The sequence below is a fragment of the Salarias fasciatus genome, assembly GCF_902148845.1.
Source record: "Salarias fasciatus chromosome 23 unlocalized genomic scaffold, fSalaFa1.1 super_scaffold_20, whole genome shotgun sequence".
In the NCBI taxonomy this organism is placed as follows: Eukaryota; Metazoa; Chordata; class Actinopteri; order Blenniiformes; family Blenniidae; genus Salarias; species Salarias fasciatus.
In genome coordinates, this window is record NW_021941230.1 from 2328937 (window position 1) to 2344074 (window position 15138).

Sequence of the window (15138 nt, forward strand, 5' to 3'; positions counted from 1 at the left end):
GCAACATTTCATCCATCGTCAGAAAACATGTGCGTTCAGGAGCAGCTGATCTCCAGAGGAAGGATCTCGGTGATCTGGAGCAGTGACTCAGTTGAAGGCAGTGCCGTCATAAATACATATATATACATGTTTTTGTCCATACTCCTCTTTTTCTTCCAGTCGCACTCATGCTGAGGTTTCGGCATTCAGTGCAAGGGGCCTTACCTGAGGGCCCACCTGGTCCTGGTCCCTCTTCCCAAAGCCAGCGCTGTAACACGTTGAGCTAACCAGTCACTGGGATGTCATTCTGGATGTCATTGGGACTAGGTGAGTGTGGGCGGATGGTATCGAGGAGAGGGAAGATGATCACTGCTGAAGGGGTTGACCTGCCCGATGGCAACATCAGAGATGTGGAAGACAGCTCCAGAAACCAGGGATACTACAGGCTATGGAACCAGGATGAGGCATCAAGGAGGTCAGCCACAGCCAAATATCTCCAGAGGGGCAGACAGGTCCTGAACAGTCAGCTGAATGGCAAGAGTCAAATCCAGGCCATTAACATGTCTGCCCCACCAGTAATCAGATTACCCAGCTGGTATAATATCCTGGACACTGGAAGAGATGCAAGCTACCGACTTCAAGACAAGGAAATTCCTCACAATGCAGGAGGGTTCCACCCCAAAGCCAGCGTCCTGAGGCTGAACACGAAGCGCAGAGAGGGAGGCCGAGGACTGGTGAGGGTCAGAGGTCAACGCCACCATCCAGGAGGAAACATCATCCAGAAAATGGCCCCAATGACAACCTGCTCAGTGAACGCCTCAGACAGTGGAACCCAGTGAGAAAGAGGAGCCAGAGGAGGGACCATGGAAAGACAAACCCCTACATGGCATGTTCCACCGACAATTTGAATAAGTGGCTGACACAGAGAGAACATAGCAGTGGCTGGAAAAGGCAGGACTGACAGCAGGGGGCAAGATGCTGGCAGGAAAGGCATACAGGGAACGCCATAACCAGGCTGAGGCAGAGTATAGAGAAACATCTGTGGTGAGTACGGAGTGGAGAACCCAGAGTCTCGATGGAGAACACCCCTAAAGTGGTGGAGAACAACCAAGCCAAGATCCTGTCGGACTTCAACATTCAGACTAGCTAACTGGTGATGGCCGATCAGCCTGACATAGTGGTGGAGGAGAACCAGCAGAACCATGAGAAGAGAGCAGTAGTGATGGATGTAGCAATCCCCAGTGACAGAACATCAAAACGAAGGAACAAGAACAGCTGGAGAAGATGTAGGCTGTGAAGGCAGCAGTGATGCCAGCAGTGATGGAGGCACTAGGGGCAGGAACCCCCAAGCTGGATGCCTGGCTCCAGGAAATACCAGGAACAACATCTGAGATCTCTGTCCAGAAGAGCACAGTGCTAGGAACAGCTAAGATCCAGCAGAACCCTCCAGCTCCCAGGCCTCTGGTAGATCCTGCAGAACCCTCCAGCTCCCAGGCCTCTGGTAGATCCAGCAGAACCCTCCAGCTCCCAGGCCTCTGGTAGATCCAGCAGAACCCTCCAGCTCCCAGGCCTCTGGTAGATCCAGCAGAACCCTCCAGCTCCCAGGCCTCTGGTAGAGGACCCCAGCTGGAAGGAGGTACTGCCCAGGAAGGGCCACAACACAGTTCTTAATAGATTAGTAGATTATGGCTTCACAGAAGCAATGAACAAAGTCCGAGCTGAACACATCTTTCACAGTGAATAACTGGCAAACCAAGGTCATCAATTCCATCTGAAGTGGCACCAGATCACCAAACACCTCGAGATGGAGTGTAAATCCAGAGTTTATCAGAAAGGAAAGTCACCATTAAAAAAACCAACTGTATTTCACATGTGGTGTTTATTCAGCTTTTTTTTGTTTGTTTTGTCATAATTGTGCAGGGGCTGGTCGGGGTGGAGGTGGGGGTGGAGGGTGGTGGGCAGGCCCGGAGTGGCTAATCGGGACAACCGGGACAATTCCCGGTGGGCCGGTCTGGTGCTAGGGCCACAAGGGCCGGTGTTCACTTGTTTCGTTGTGCCGATGTTAAGAATTCGTCAAGCTGCGATTGACTGCGTGTGTGTGCTTTTATGTTGAAGTGGGCGCTCTTATTGTTGAAGACGTCCGCACTTCCTTCCTGCTCCTGCGTTCAGCTGCTGATGCGTTCATGGTGATGGAGCAGTCAGTGACGATGTATGTTATGTTCCAAATGATGTTAAATGAATGTGTAAATGTAGGACCTCCTTCTTTCACCTGCGTAATATTTCTAAAATCAGGAACATGTTGACTCAAAGCGATGCTGAGAAATGAATCCATCATTTGTTCCTCCAGAGTAGACTACTGTAACTCCTTGTTATCAGGGGGCCCCAAGAACTGCCAATAAGTCTCCAACTGGTTCAAAATGCTGCAGCAAGAGTTCTCACAAGAACCAGGAGAGATCACATCACCCCAATATTAGCTTCTCTTCACTGTCTTCCTGTTAAATCTAGAATAGAATTCAAAATCCTCCTCTTAACCTATGAAGCCCTGAACAACCAGGAACCGTCATATCTTAAACAGCTGTTAGTCCCATACTGTCCCAGGAGAACGCTTCGTTCTCAGAGTGCTGGTCTGCTGGAGGTTCCTCGGTTCTCTGAAAGTAGAACAGGAAGTAGAGCCTTTAGCTATCAGGCTCCTGTTATGTGGAACCAGCTCCCAGTGTCTGTGAGGGAGGCTGACACAGTCTCTGCTTTAAGACAAGGCTGAAGACCTTTCTATTCAATGAAGCTTACAGCTTGGGGTCGCACCTGCTTGCTCTCTCTCTTTCCCTCTCTCTCTCTCTCTCTCTCTCTCTCTCTCTCTCTCTCTCTCTCTCTCTCTCTCTCTCTCTCTCTCTCAACTATTATGTAACTGTTCTGTAAGGTGATGTTGGGAAAATGAGTCGTGGATTTATTGCATAAATGTGTGAACCTGTGTCCACTTCAATGGAAATAAAATGATCTCTCCCCCTCTCTCTCTTTCCACTGTGGGAGACCAAAAAGTCAGAACACCAAAACCCTGGACGAAGAGGCTGTCTCTTAGGTGGACTAGAGCTGTGATTGAGGGATCGCAGGCAGAAAATCAATCGCGGCTGATCCATTGAGACAGCCTGGATTCAATGGGTGCAATCAGTTCTAATTGGGCATCAATTAAAAGCGCTGCTCCACTGATTAATCGAGGTAACCCGGACCCAGTGGATGTAAGGTTTTACTGAACCCCGGGTTCCTACCATGTGGAACCGGCTCCCAGTTCTGATCCTTCTCTCGTTTCAATGTAATTTCATTGTATTGCTACATATCGATGATTGTTCCTCTTGTAACCTATATACCCTGTGTTTATATTTGAATTGTATGCAGATACTGTAGTGTTATGATAATAGGGACGTAGGAACCTTTGATGAGGAGAATTGTTCCGGGGGGATGGTTTTAATAAAGCACCCATTCAAATGGAGAAGTCTCGTGTGTCTCTCACTGAGCTGAGCTATTTGGATATAAACTCCACATCGGCCAACTGAACATGGTGTCAGAAGTTAATAAATGAAGTTTAGTTAGGCGCACACCGACGCGGCTGCACGGTGTCGCACAGTTTCGGCAGAGATTTTTTTTTCGTGCAAGAAGACGACTCGCGAGTTAGCCGCAGGAGGCTAACGGGCTAATGGGAGGCTGCAGCATGAGCCAGTTCCAGGTCGCTCCTCCAGGAAGGTTCTCCTTTAAAGCAGATGACTGGGCAACGTGGATTAAACGCTTCGACAGATATCGAGTTGCATCTGGTCTGGAGACGCAGGCGGATGAGAATCAAGTCAATGCTTTAATCTACTGCATGGGAGAGGAAGCAGAGGACATACTGGTTTCCCTCCATCTCAGCCCACAGGAAGCGAGTGAATATGAAACTGTCAAAGCAAAACTGGATGCTCACTTTGTGGCCCGCCAAAATGTGATTTTTGAGAGAGCAAAGTTTAACATGAGACAGCAAGAACCGGGAGAGTCGGCAGATAGCTTCCACATTGCACTACATGGTCTGGCGGAGCACTGCGGCTATGGTGCTTTCCATGATGAGATGGTGAGACACAGACTGGTTGTGGGCCTGAGAGACAAATCAGAGCAATTACAAATGGGTCCGGAGTTGACATTAGAAAACGCCATTACCAGAGCTCGACAAAGCGAGCAGGTGAAAAAGCAACAAGAAATGCTTCAAACCAACTGTAAAACTGAAATTGTGAATGCTCAGCTTGACAGAGTGCACGCACAGCAGCAAGGTGGTGCACGTCCCAAACAGACCAAGGGTCGAGGCAGCTCTGTTTTTAAGAAGATGCAGCAGGGAAAACCTACCCAGTGCAAAAAGTGTGGAGACACTTGGGGGCACTCACCGCAACAGTGCCCAGCAAGAGAGGCAGAGTGTAACCACTGCAGAAAAAAGGGACATTATGCCAGAGTCTGCCGAGCCAAAAACATGAGAGAAGCCAGTGTCGCCATAATGACTGCAGACAGCGATGAGGACATTGCATTTTTAGGCTCCCTGTCAGATGATGCAGCTGAAAGGAAATGGATGACAGACATCATGGTGGACAGTTACAGTACAGTGTTCAACACTGATACTGGGGCAGATGTGACAGCAATCCCAGCGAACCTGTATGACCAAAGCCAGTTCAACAAACTGATCCGTGCAACAAAGGTTCTGTGTGGACCAGGAGGCACACCTCTAAAGGTGACAGGCAAGTTCACAGCCACCCTCAGCAAGAACAATCGGACCACAAAAGAGGATGTTTATGTGGTTGATGGTCTTCGCACACCACTGCTAAGCGGGCTGGCTGCCATGACCCTGCAGCTGGTTGCCAGACTGAATAACTTCAGTCTGGACTCAAAAGAGAGTGTGAAAAGGGAGTTTCCAAAACTTTTCTCAGGACTGGGAAAAATGGATGGCGAATACAGCATTGTACTGAAACCAGATGCAAAGCCCTTTTCCCGCTCAACACCACAACACATTTCTCTCCCACTCCTACCAAAGGTTAAAGAGGAGCTGGAACGCATGGAGCAGCAAGGAGTCATCTCGAAGGTGGAGGAACCCACAGACTGGTGCGCTCCTATGGTGGTGGTGCCGAAACGCACAGGCAGAGTGAGAATATGCACTGACCTCACCAAACTCAACAAATCTGTTATGAGAGGGAAACACCCTCTCCCATCAGTTGAACACACTTTAGGACAGTTGGCAGTGGCAGGTGCAAAAGTGTTATCCAAGCTTGATGCTAATGCTGGATTTTGGCAGATCCCCCTGTCCAAGGACTCTTCTCGACTGACCACATTCATAACCCCATTTGGACGGTATTGTTACAACCGTCTGTGTTTTGGGATCTCCTCAGCACCCGAACACTTCCAGAAGCGCATGTCACGCATACTTGAGGGTGTGGAAGGTGTTTTGTGTCAAATGGATGATGTGCTCATTTGGGGATCAACACAGAAAGAACATGACGAGAGGCTAAGAAAAACGCTATTTCAACTACAGGAAGCAGGCGTCACACTCAATGACAAATGTGAGTTCTCAAAGAGCAAGATCAAGTTTTTGGGGCAAGTGATTGAGGCATCTGGGGTCAGTGCAGACCCGGATAAAGTGAGCGCTGTGAAAGCCATGCCTGAGCCCAGTAATGTCAGTGAAGTGAGACGATTCCTGGGCAGGACAAATCACTTGGGGAAATTTTTACCCCATCTGGCTGAAAAGACCCGTCCCCTTAGAGATCTTCTGATCTTTCGTCCACTTTCATCAGTCCAACTCTGTCTCTTCACCTCCAGCTATTGAGCTAAGCTAACTATGATGCTAACATCTGGGAGCCAGCGGCTGGACACAGAGAGACAATAAAGGTATGTATGATCTTGCCTCACTATAAAAATGATAGGGATAGGGCGTGGGTCCAAAATCTTCGGCGTATTCCTTGAACAGAGCGGATGCCAAAGCACAGCCAGGGCACACCGGTGGCACCGCTGCTGTGAAACTCAGCATGGAGTTCAGTATCAGCTGAATAATTTGTTTTTTGTGGCTAAATAATGACTTTAGTGTCCCAAATGTTGTCTAACTAGCCCTGCATCAGTTAGCTAGTGTTGATTACATGTAGTTTAACATAGATGTTTAGTTAACCAGCCGTGCCTGAATTGACAGGGTGTGCCAGCGCGGGAGAGCTGAACCAAGGGTAAGGGGGCTAACATGGCTTGTTCATGGACTTACCTGGATGGTGTACAGATCGCAGGGCTGTCGTTGCCAAAAGTTCTTCTTGCAAGAGTCTTGCAAGAAGTTTTCCGTCATTTAAAGTTTTTGCACATTCATTTACTCTCTCACTGAGATTCATAGTCATAACCTGTCTTGTGAGTTCAGAGGATGGAGCTTCTTTGTCACAAATGAAACACATTTGGCCTTTAAGGCGAGTTCAACGCAGTTTGGTCTGACATTCCACTGGCTGAGCACTATCTGCTCTTCTTTTTCTGGCTCTCTCCAGTTTAGTATTGTTGAACATAAGGTGACAACTTTGGTGATACTGTTGCTCCTTAGAGTTTCTTCAATGCCACCACCATCATCACGTCTGGCTGGATCCAGAGAAATAGGCATATCATTAATTGCGTGAAAGAGGGGAATATTTGTCGCAATCATAGTGTAGCCATCATGTTGTTGTGGTTGTTGTGCATGTAGTGACTTGAGCTCTTCACCATTGTTCTTTTGGCAATGACAACACTTGCTCCAGTCAGTCTGGAATTTAGACCATCCTGGATCTGTATTTGCCATCTTGGTGAATGGTAATCAAGGTATCACAGTACAATAATGATCTGTATTCAGCGAATCAAGGCCGAGGGGTTATTCTTTTACCATCTTGCACAATACACAATCATGCACAATAAGGTATGGGATACGACTCGGTTCAGGAAGAAAAATATATGACCTACACCTAGCCCGATCGTTCATCCAGTATCATTTAAGTCCCGTGCGATCTGTACACCATCCGGGTAAGTCCATGAACAAGACATGTTAGCCCCCTTACCCTTGGCTCGGCTCTCCTGCACTGGCATACCCTGTCAATTCAGGCACGGCTGGCTAACTAAACATCTATGTTAAACTACATGTAATCAACACTAGCTAACTGATGCAGGGCTAGTTAGACACCATTTGGGACACTAAAGTCATTATTTAGCTACAACAAACAAATTATTCAGCTGGTACTGAACCCCATGCTGAGTTTCACAGCAGCGGTGCCACCGGTGTGCCCTGGCTGTGCTTTGGCATCCACTTTGTTAACACCCCACCACCACCACCACCACCACCACAACACCAACTCCTCACCCCCCGCCCCCAACAACCACCACCATGCACACACTGCATCATGTCATGTCCAGCTTGGAAGCCTTGTACAGAAAGATGCTGCACATACTAAGGTGGACCTCTAATTTAACAGAATATTAGGATTCTGGGACCGATATATGGTACAAGGAAGCCTGTGAGTAACTCCATGGGTCCAAATTTGGATTCTACATAGTGATAAATGTATGATTTGACACCATAATCATTCAAACAGGATAGGTCTATGCAATTTTATTGCAAAATGCAATGTTACTGTATATTAAATGATGTCCGCCATCATGAAATTTTAGGTGGCTAACGGGTTTTATCAAAAAATCAATACCCAAGGAGCATGTGTGCCAATTTTGGTGCTTGTTTCCACAAGTGAACGTTTATCACAGTTATCTGGCCCACTACCACCAGTGTGCCCGAGCCAGTTTCTGACAGCATCCTTAGTGAGTTAGTTATCACATTGTTGGTCTGATATCTTTAAGTGAGAGAGAGCTATTGTTTATCCTGTTCAAAGTTTGTCTATAAGTAAAAAAAAATCACATGTTGAGAGAAGTGGTATTTGCTTCGGACAGGAAAAATGTTTCGTACACTGTCAGCATCCATCTCCTTTAATGTTTAGTCTTAACTCAGAAAGGGGGATGTAGTGTTATGATAATAGGGACGTAGGAACCTTTGATGAGGAGAATTGTTCCGGGGGGATGGTTTTAATAAAGCACCCATTCAAATGGAGAAGTCTCGCGTGTCTCTCACTAAGCTGAGCTATTTGGATATAAACTCCACATCGGCCAACTGAACAGATACAAGAAACTGTCTGTCCTATCTCCTTCTTTTTCTGTCCCCTCACCCCAACCGGAACAGCAGAAAGCCTCCACCTCTGAGCCTGGTTCTGCAGGTTTCTTCCTGTTAAAAGGGAGTTTTTCCTTTCCACAGTTGCTTATGCTGCTCATGTGGATCTGTTAGTTTTTCACTGTAAAAGTGTTTAGAAATGACTATGTTGTAATTGGCACTTCATAAATAAAGCTGAATTGAATTGAATGTTTGTTGTTTGCTCTTTTCTAAACATAGCCTGCTGTGCGTTGTTTATGTTCTGAATTTAAGTTTACGCCGGGTGCATGATCGATAGCGAGTAGTATCGAGCTAAGCAGTTTATATAGGCCTACTTTATTTAACCTATTGTTTATTAATTTCTAAAATGGCCTACACTGCCTTAATAACTGGACTTAATTATTAAGATCTGAAACTGTGATAGAGTCTGAGCCGCATCTCCTATTCTATGCTGTTCATTGGTAGCCAGTTGTTTGTTTTTGGGTTTTTTTTTTCTGTATTAGCCCGATTTATTTCAAGTGTTTGCCAAAGCACAAGTAACTGTTGGCCATGGGCCATGTTTGTTTTGTTTGGCCCGTTTATTCTCAAGCCTATTTCATTTATATTATTGGTTGATAGATTTGGCACCTGATATCAATAAAGTTCAGCGGTGAAAGTAATCTTCTTTCCATGCCTTACTATCCCTTAATAAATAAATAAATAAATAAATAAATAAATAAATAAATAAATAAATAAATATTGCTGCGCAAATGGCTACATTGTTTTCGGAGTTGCTTCAGGCGACTTCATGTCGTCATGTCGGTCAAGAACGGTATGGTTTTTAAATTGTCTGCACTCTGCAGGTTCAAACACGGCGACTGAAGGTTGATTTTTTTTTCCTCATAATCTTGAAAGCGACGATGTTGCTCTTTTTACACGAACAAAGACACTGGCTCATCATAGACGCTCCAGTTTTCTTATCAGCTTACTGGAAAGATATAATTAATTGCACTCATCGTTCAGAGTACAACGCAGCTTTTCCTTTTCAAGGGCGATCAGCGTCTCGCTGCAGAAGCAGAACACAAGTGTCGGCCGGCAGGTGAGACGCGCCGCATGCAGGCGGTGGATCTGCCGCTGTGTGGAGGTCTGAGGTGATCCTGGGGTCCCTCTCTGGCTGCTGGACGTTGGGGCCTCGCCAGACTCTCCCCGTTCCCAGATGACTCCTCATCGGTGACAGACCCTCATCTGTCATCACCTCGAGCCCCCCTTCCCCGTTTCCCAGGCCGGTGCACGCTTCTCCATGTTCCTCCATGCTCTGCTGCGCACCTGCTCCCTTTCTGTGACCTGGCCAATACCAACAGCCGAGGCATCTTTGATAGACCTAAAACTATTCTGCGGATGCCGGGCGGGTTCGGTTTTGAAAATTGATAAAAATCGTTCGTGCTTGCGGATAGCGGGCGGATGGAGATTTTAAGAAGTGGTTGCGGATGGAAAAATAAGCCATCCGCGCATCTCTATTGGAAACAGCTATAAAGGAGGCGCACAAATTCAGCTGCTCAGCGCACAACACAATGACCTCATCCCCACCATCAATCCATGATACAGAGACAGCGGAGCTTCACGACGGCGCGAGTGACAGTTTGGATGTACAGAGAGTGGACACGGGGCCCAGGCAGAGCGGGGGCAGGAGCTGTAGCAACTGTGGCTCCTCTCAACATGCAGCCAGAGATCAGTCATGCCCTGCTTGGGGAAAACGTTGTCCCAACTGTATCAAGTTGAACCATTTTGCACACTGTTGTCGCTCCTCTCCTGCATCGCATGATGCTGCTGCTGTTCCCATAAACGCTGTTCAGACCTCACAGCCTGCCTTCAAGCTTTGTACATGCAGTGTGGGCACAGCTCTAATCCCGCTGCTCATGGACACAGGGGCAAAAGTGTCAATCCTGAACAAACACATATATGACTGCTTCTTCAGTCAGGTGCCTCTGGAAGCAGCAGTTACTCCCCTGTTGGGCTACAGTCATTCTCCCATCTCCACCCTGGGTGTGGCTCACTTCCTGGTCAGATATGGCCAACAATGTGCGCCGAACATCAAGTTCTGTATCACCTAGAAGGGAGCGAACATTATGGGCCGAGACTTGTTCCTTGGCTTGGGTTTCACAGTGAGTGATGCCAGAGACCAGCACGTCTTACATGTTGCCACCTCCTGGCCTGACGGCTACCCACAGTTGTGTAACGGGCTGGGCTGCATGACAGGATATGTACACCAGCCTATGGTCGACCAGTCAATCCGCCCTGTCATCCAGCCTCTGCGGTGCATTCCCCTGGCCCTCTGGGATGCAGTGGAGACTGAGTTGCAGCGCCTGGTGGAGGCAGACATCGTCGAGTCTCTCAACGCCTCGCCATGGGTGTCAAACCTGGTGATGGCCAAGAGGAAGGGGACGAACTGCGACTCTTTGTGGAAGACACAGATATGAACAGAGCCATCGTCCTGGACAAATATCCTCTGCCCACACCTGAGGAGCTCACCAGTCATTTCCACAGCTCTACTGTTTTTAGTAAGATGGACTTATGGACAGAGTTGGGTATGTAACGACAAGTAACGAGCGTTACAAGTAGTTAAATTACTTTTGATGGGAACGAGTAGTGTAACGGCACTACTCCTTCTAGATTGGTAGTTAAACTAGTGTTACAAATGAAACGCTACGATCGTTACTTTTACAATAACTGCAAATAGAGCAAGCAAAATATTATCATTTAAGCGGAATTTTTTTTTTTATTACCACCAGTAGATGGAACGGTGGCCATATGAGCAACTGCTCGCTATCTCTTCCGGGTCAGGGCTGATGGAACCGTCAAAGTAAAATTGGTTGCCTTATATAAATTTGTGTCCCACTGACAACACTGCACTCCCTCCTACTGTAAATGCCACTTTTAAATGAATACTCCGAAGATTAGGGACCCTACGCCCTTTCCCTATCATTGACAAAGTTAGACAAGCTCATAAATACCTGTCTCTGGTTCCCAGCTGTTAGCATCGTAGTAGCTTAGCTTGAAGCTTAGCTAGAAGTCGATCAGAGCCGGACTACGCCAATGGACAAAATACTCCTTCCAGTGGTCCAGGGGACGGCGTATTAGCACGTGAAGTAAATCCGAATGGTTATAAAACATTTTAAAAGACGTGTTTTCTTTTCAATCCGTTAAAAAAAAACATTTTGATACACACAGATCTGCGCATGCGCAGTGCTCCGCAGAAGGATATAAGGGAGCACAGCTCCGCAGAGCACTATGCAGTAACGAGTAGTGTAACTTCGTCACTATTTCCATGGAGTAATCAAGTAGTGTAAGGCACTACTTTTTTCAGAAGTAACTAGTAACGGGTAACTCTTTACTTTTTTGAGTAACGGACCCCAACTGTGCTTATGGAACAGCTACCTACAGGTTCCCCTGTCACAAGCTAGCATGAATCTCATGCGTTTGTCATGCATGTTGGGGTATTTAGGTCCAAACGCATGGCATTTGGACTCACATCAGTCCCGAGCTGTTTTCAGAAGATAATGTCACTCACACTGGCTGGTATCCAGGGTGTCTCCATCTACCTGGATGACGTGGTTGTGCACGCACTCTCCGCCACACTGCATGATGCCTGCCTGGTGCGAGTCTTTCAGCATTTCGAACAGCATGAGGTCACATTGAACGCTGAAAAGTGCATGTTCGGGGCGGAGGAAGTTGAGTTCCTGGGCTTCAGGCTCTCGAAGGAGGGCATCACCCCGATTATGTCCCACACTGAGGCCATTCTGTCTCTCCCAGACCCACAGTCTCCGTCCCAGCTGTCTTCTTTCCTGGGAATGGCCAAGTACTATCTCAGGTTCATGCCACATTTCTCTGACTTAACAGCTCCTTTGCTCCACCTGCTCAGGAAGGAGGCCGTATGGGCCGGGACCCCGGCCTGCCACAACGCCGTGCACTCCATCAAGCAGCAACTCAGGTCCCCACCCACACTGACTCATTTCAGCCTGACTGCGCCCACGTTGGTCACCTGTGATGCCTCCGGAGTGGCGTTGGGTGCTGTGCTCTCCCAGACTCAAGACGGGGTGGAGCGCCCGGTGACTTTTGCCTCTCGTGCTCTTACTGCAGCAGAGCAAAAGTACTCAGTGGGGGAGAGGGAGAGGGGGAGACCGCCTGGACAACTTGTTTGGGCGCTGGGGCCTCCCAGGTGCGGTCACAACAGATAACGGGTCCCAATTTGCATCAGCCGAGTTTACAGATTTTCTCACTCTGTGGTCCATCAGGCACATCACGACGCTGTGTATCACCCAGAGAGCAATGGCAGGGTGGAAAAACTGAATAAAACACTCAAAAATGGTATCTGAGCCTGTATGCAGGAGGGGAAGACATTCGGCGATGCTCTCAACCAAACCCTCCTGACCATCCTGGCATCCAAACATTCCATCACTGGAGTATCGCCCGCATTGCTCATGAACAGACGTTAACTAAAGCAACCACTGGTCTGCTTGTAATATTAATAATGATAAAAAAAAAAAAAAAAAAAATAATAATAATAATAATAATAATAATAATAATAATAATCATCATCATCATCATCATCATCATAGCTGCACAAGACCAGAGTCTGGCCACACGATCCTACCACCACCGCATCATCAAGGATGGAACCGACCCACAATGCAGGATCTGTGGAAGATATGAAGAGACTACACCACGTCATCTCAGGCTGCCCAGAACTGGCAAAGACAGAGTATATCCACCGACACGACAAAGTGGCAGCCTACCTGCACTGGAAGATCTGCAAGGAATACAACATCAAGACAGCTGATAAGTGGTACGAACACCAACCCAACACCGTCATCGAGAACAACGAGATCACCATCCTATGGGACATGCCCATCCAGACAGACAGAGAGATCAAAGCGAATAGGCCAGATATCATCATCAAGCATAAAATGAAGAAGGAATGCATCCTCATAGACATGGCCATACCATCTGAAAGCAAACCTCTGTCAAGGTAACAGAAAAGCTGTCAAAATACAAGGACTTGGAAATCGAGATCAATAGGATGTGGGGAACAAAGACCACAACAATACCAGTGGTCATCGGGGCTCTTGGTCTTGTGAAGAAGGGATTAGAGCAGGGGTGGGCATTCCTGGTCCTGGAGGGCCGCAGCCCTGCATGTTTTCCATGTCTCCCTGCTTCAACACACCTGATTGCAATGAGGCTCATTATCAGGCTTTCTGCTGGACTTGAGACATGAGTCTTGATTAGACTCCAGGCCCTCCAGGACCAGGAATGCCCACCCCTGGATTAGAGAAATACACCGACAAGATCCCTGGCAACATCAGCATCCAAGAAGTCCAGAAGATAGCCCTCCTTGGAACAGCACACATACTACGGAGGGTTCTATCAATCAAGTGGAAACTAACAGCTGCCCTTTAGCGCCTCAGGGCCATTGTTTGGACCCGGCTCTCTGGGATGTAAAGAAGGACGCATAAAGAAAGTATAATAATAATGCATTGGTTTTATATAGCACTTTATTGGACACTCAAAGACACTTTGCATTGCATTATTCATTCTCTCCATACTGGGTGGTGGTAAGCTACTGTATTTTCTGCACGATAAGGCGCACGTAAAAGCCGGTAATTTTCTCAAAACCCAACAGAGCGCCTTATAATCTGATGCACTTTTTTTGCGAGAAGTACGGTAATCAGCCTGATCACATGAGCAAACAACCCCTGCTTGCTAAGCAGCTAAGCTCGACAGTACAAAGCGTGACCAAGCGAGATAGACCAGTCGTGGCCTCGCTCTGAGCTGCATATCCGTGAAGAGGAGCGGTCCTCAGTCAAACTGGCTTTGATATGTCGCTTTACTCACACATTTCAACCGAGAATATAACCACCTAGACTGCCAATATGTATCTTGCTCATACTGTTCTATACATCCTATGCGCCCTAAAATGCGGTGCGCCCCATATATGAATTTTTTTAATAAAAGCCATTCATTGTGCGCCTATAAATCCAGTGAGCCTTATAGTGCAGAAAATGCAGTACTATTGTAGCCACAGCTGCCCTGGGGCAGACTGACGGAGGCGAGGCTGCCAATCTGTGCCACCCGCCCCTACGACCACCATCAACCATTCACTCTCACACTACTTTTATACTTAGGCAAGGTGGGTGAAGTGTCTTGCCCAAGGACACGACGACAATCTTACGCCTGTGGGAGCGGTGATCGACCCGCCAACCTTCCGGTCATTAGGGATGGGTATTGTTAAGAATTTAGCAATTCTGATTCCATGATCGATTCTGCTTATCGATACGATTCCTTATCAATTCTCTTATCGATTCTCATTGAGTGAGAAATGAAATAATACAAATGGGGTGTTTGCATTAACTCTTCAATATCTTCATCCTGAACAGAAGAAAAAAATATCCATGTCATGAAAACTTTGCAAAGTGCAGTCGCCCCGGTTTCATCTTTTCGTGTGAAATGCAGCCAAACTCTGGAGCTTCTTCCTGACGCCAGGCTGGAAAGTTCAAAACCAAATTACACCGGCCTCACACTGGATGCCCTTGCATATCTGGTCCAGCTCCACAGCTCTGTCACTCACACTGTGTCTGCTGTCAGCTGATGGAGGTTGCCAGATCTGTCCCAAATATAATATTAAAACCGTCCAACAATAGAAAGCAGTTCAAACCTCCATCTCTGTAGAGAATGCATGTTAAACCCGTAAAAACCGGATTTGCATTTAAAAAAAACACGTAACCATTCCATCAACCCACCTCGGGTTCAAAAGAAGCTTGATTGTGCAGAGACCCGCCCAATCTGGCAACACAGCCGCTCCGGTCATGGAGCTTTGTTTTGTGCAATTTTGGTGTCTTTGACTTTCCTACATTGAGTAAGTACAACATTTTTCATTCTTCTAATACATATAATGATTAGATCGCATTGTTTGTTATATATTCTACCAGAAGAATTACAAA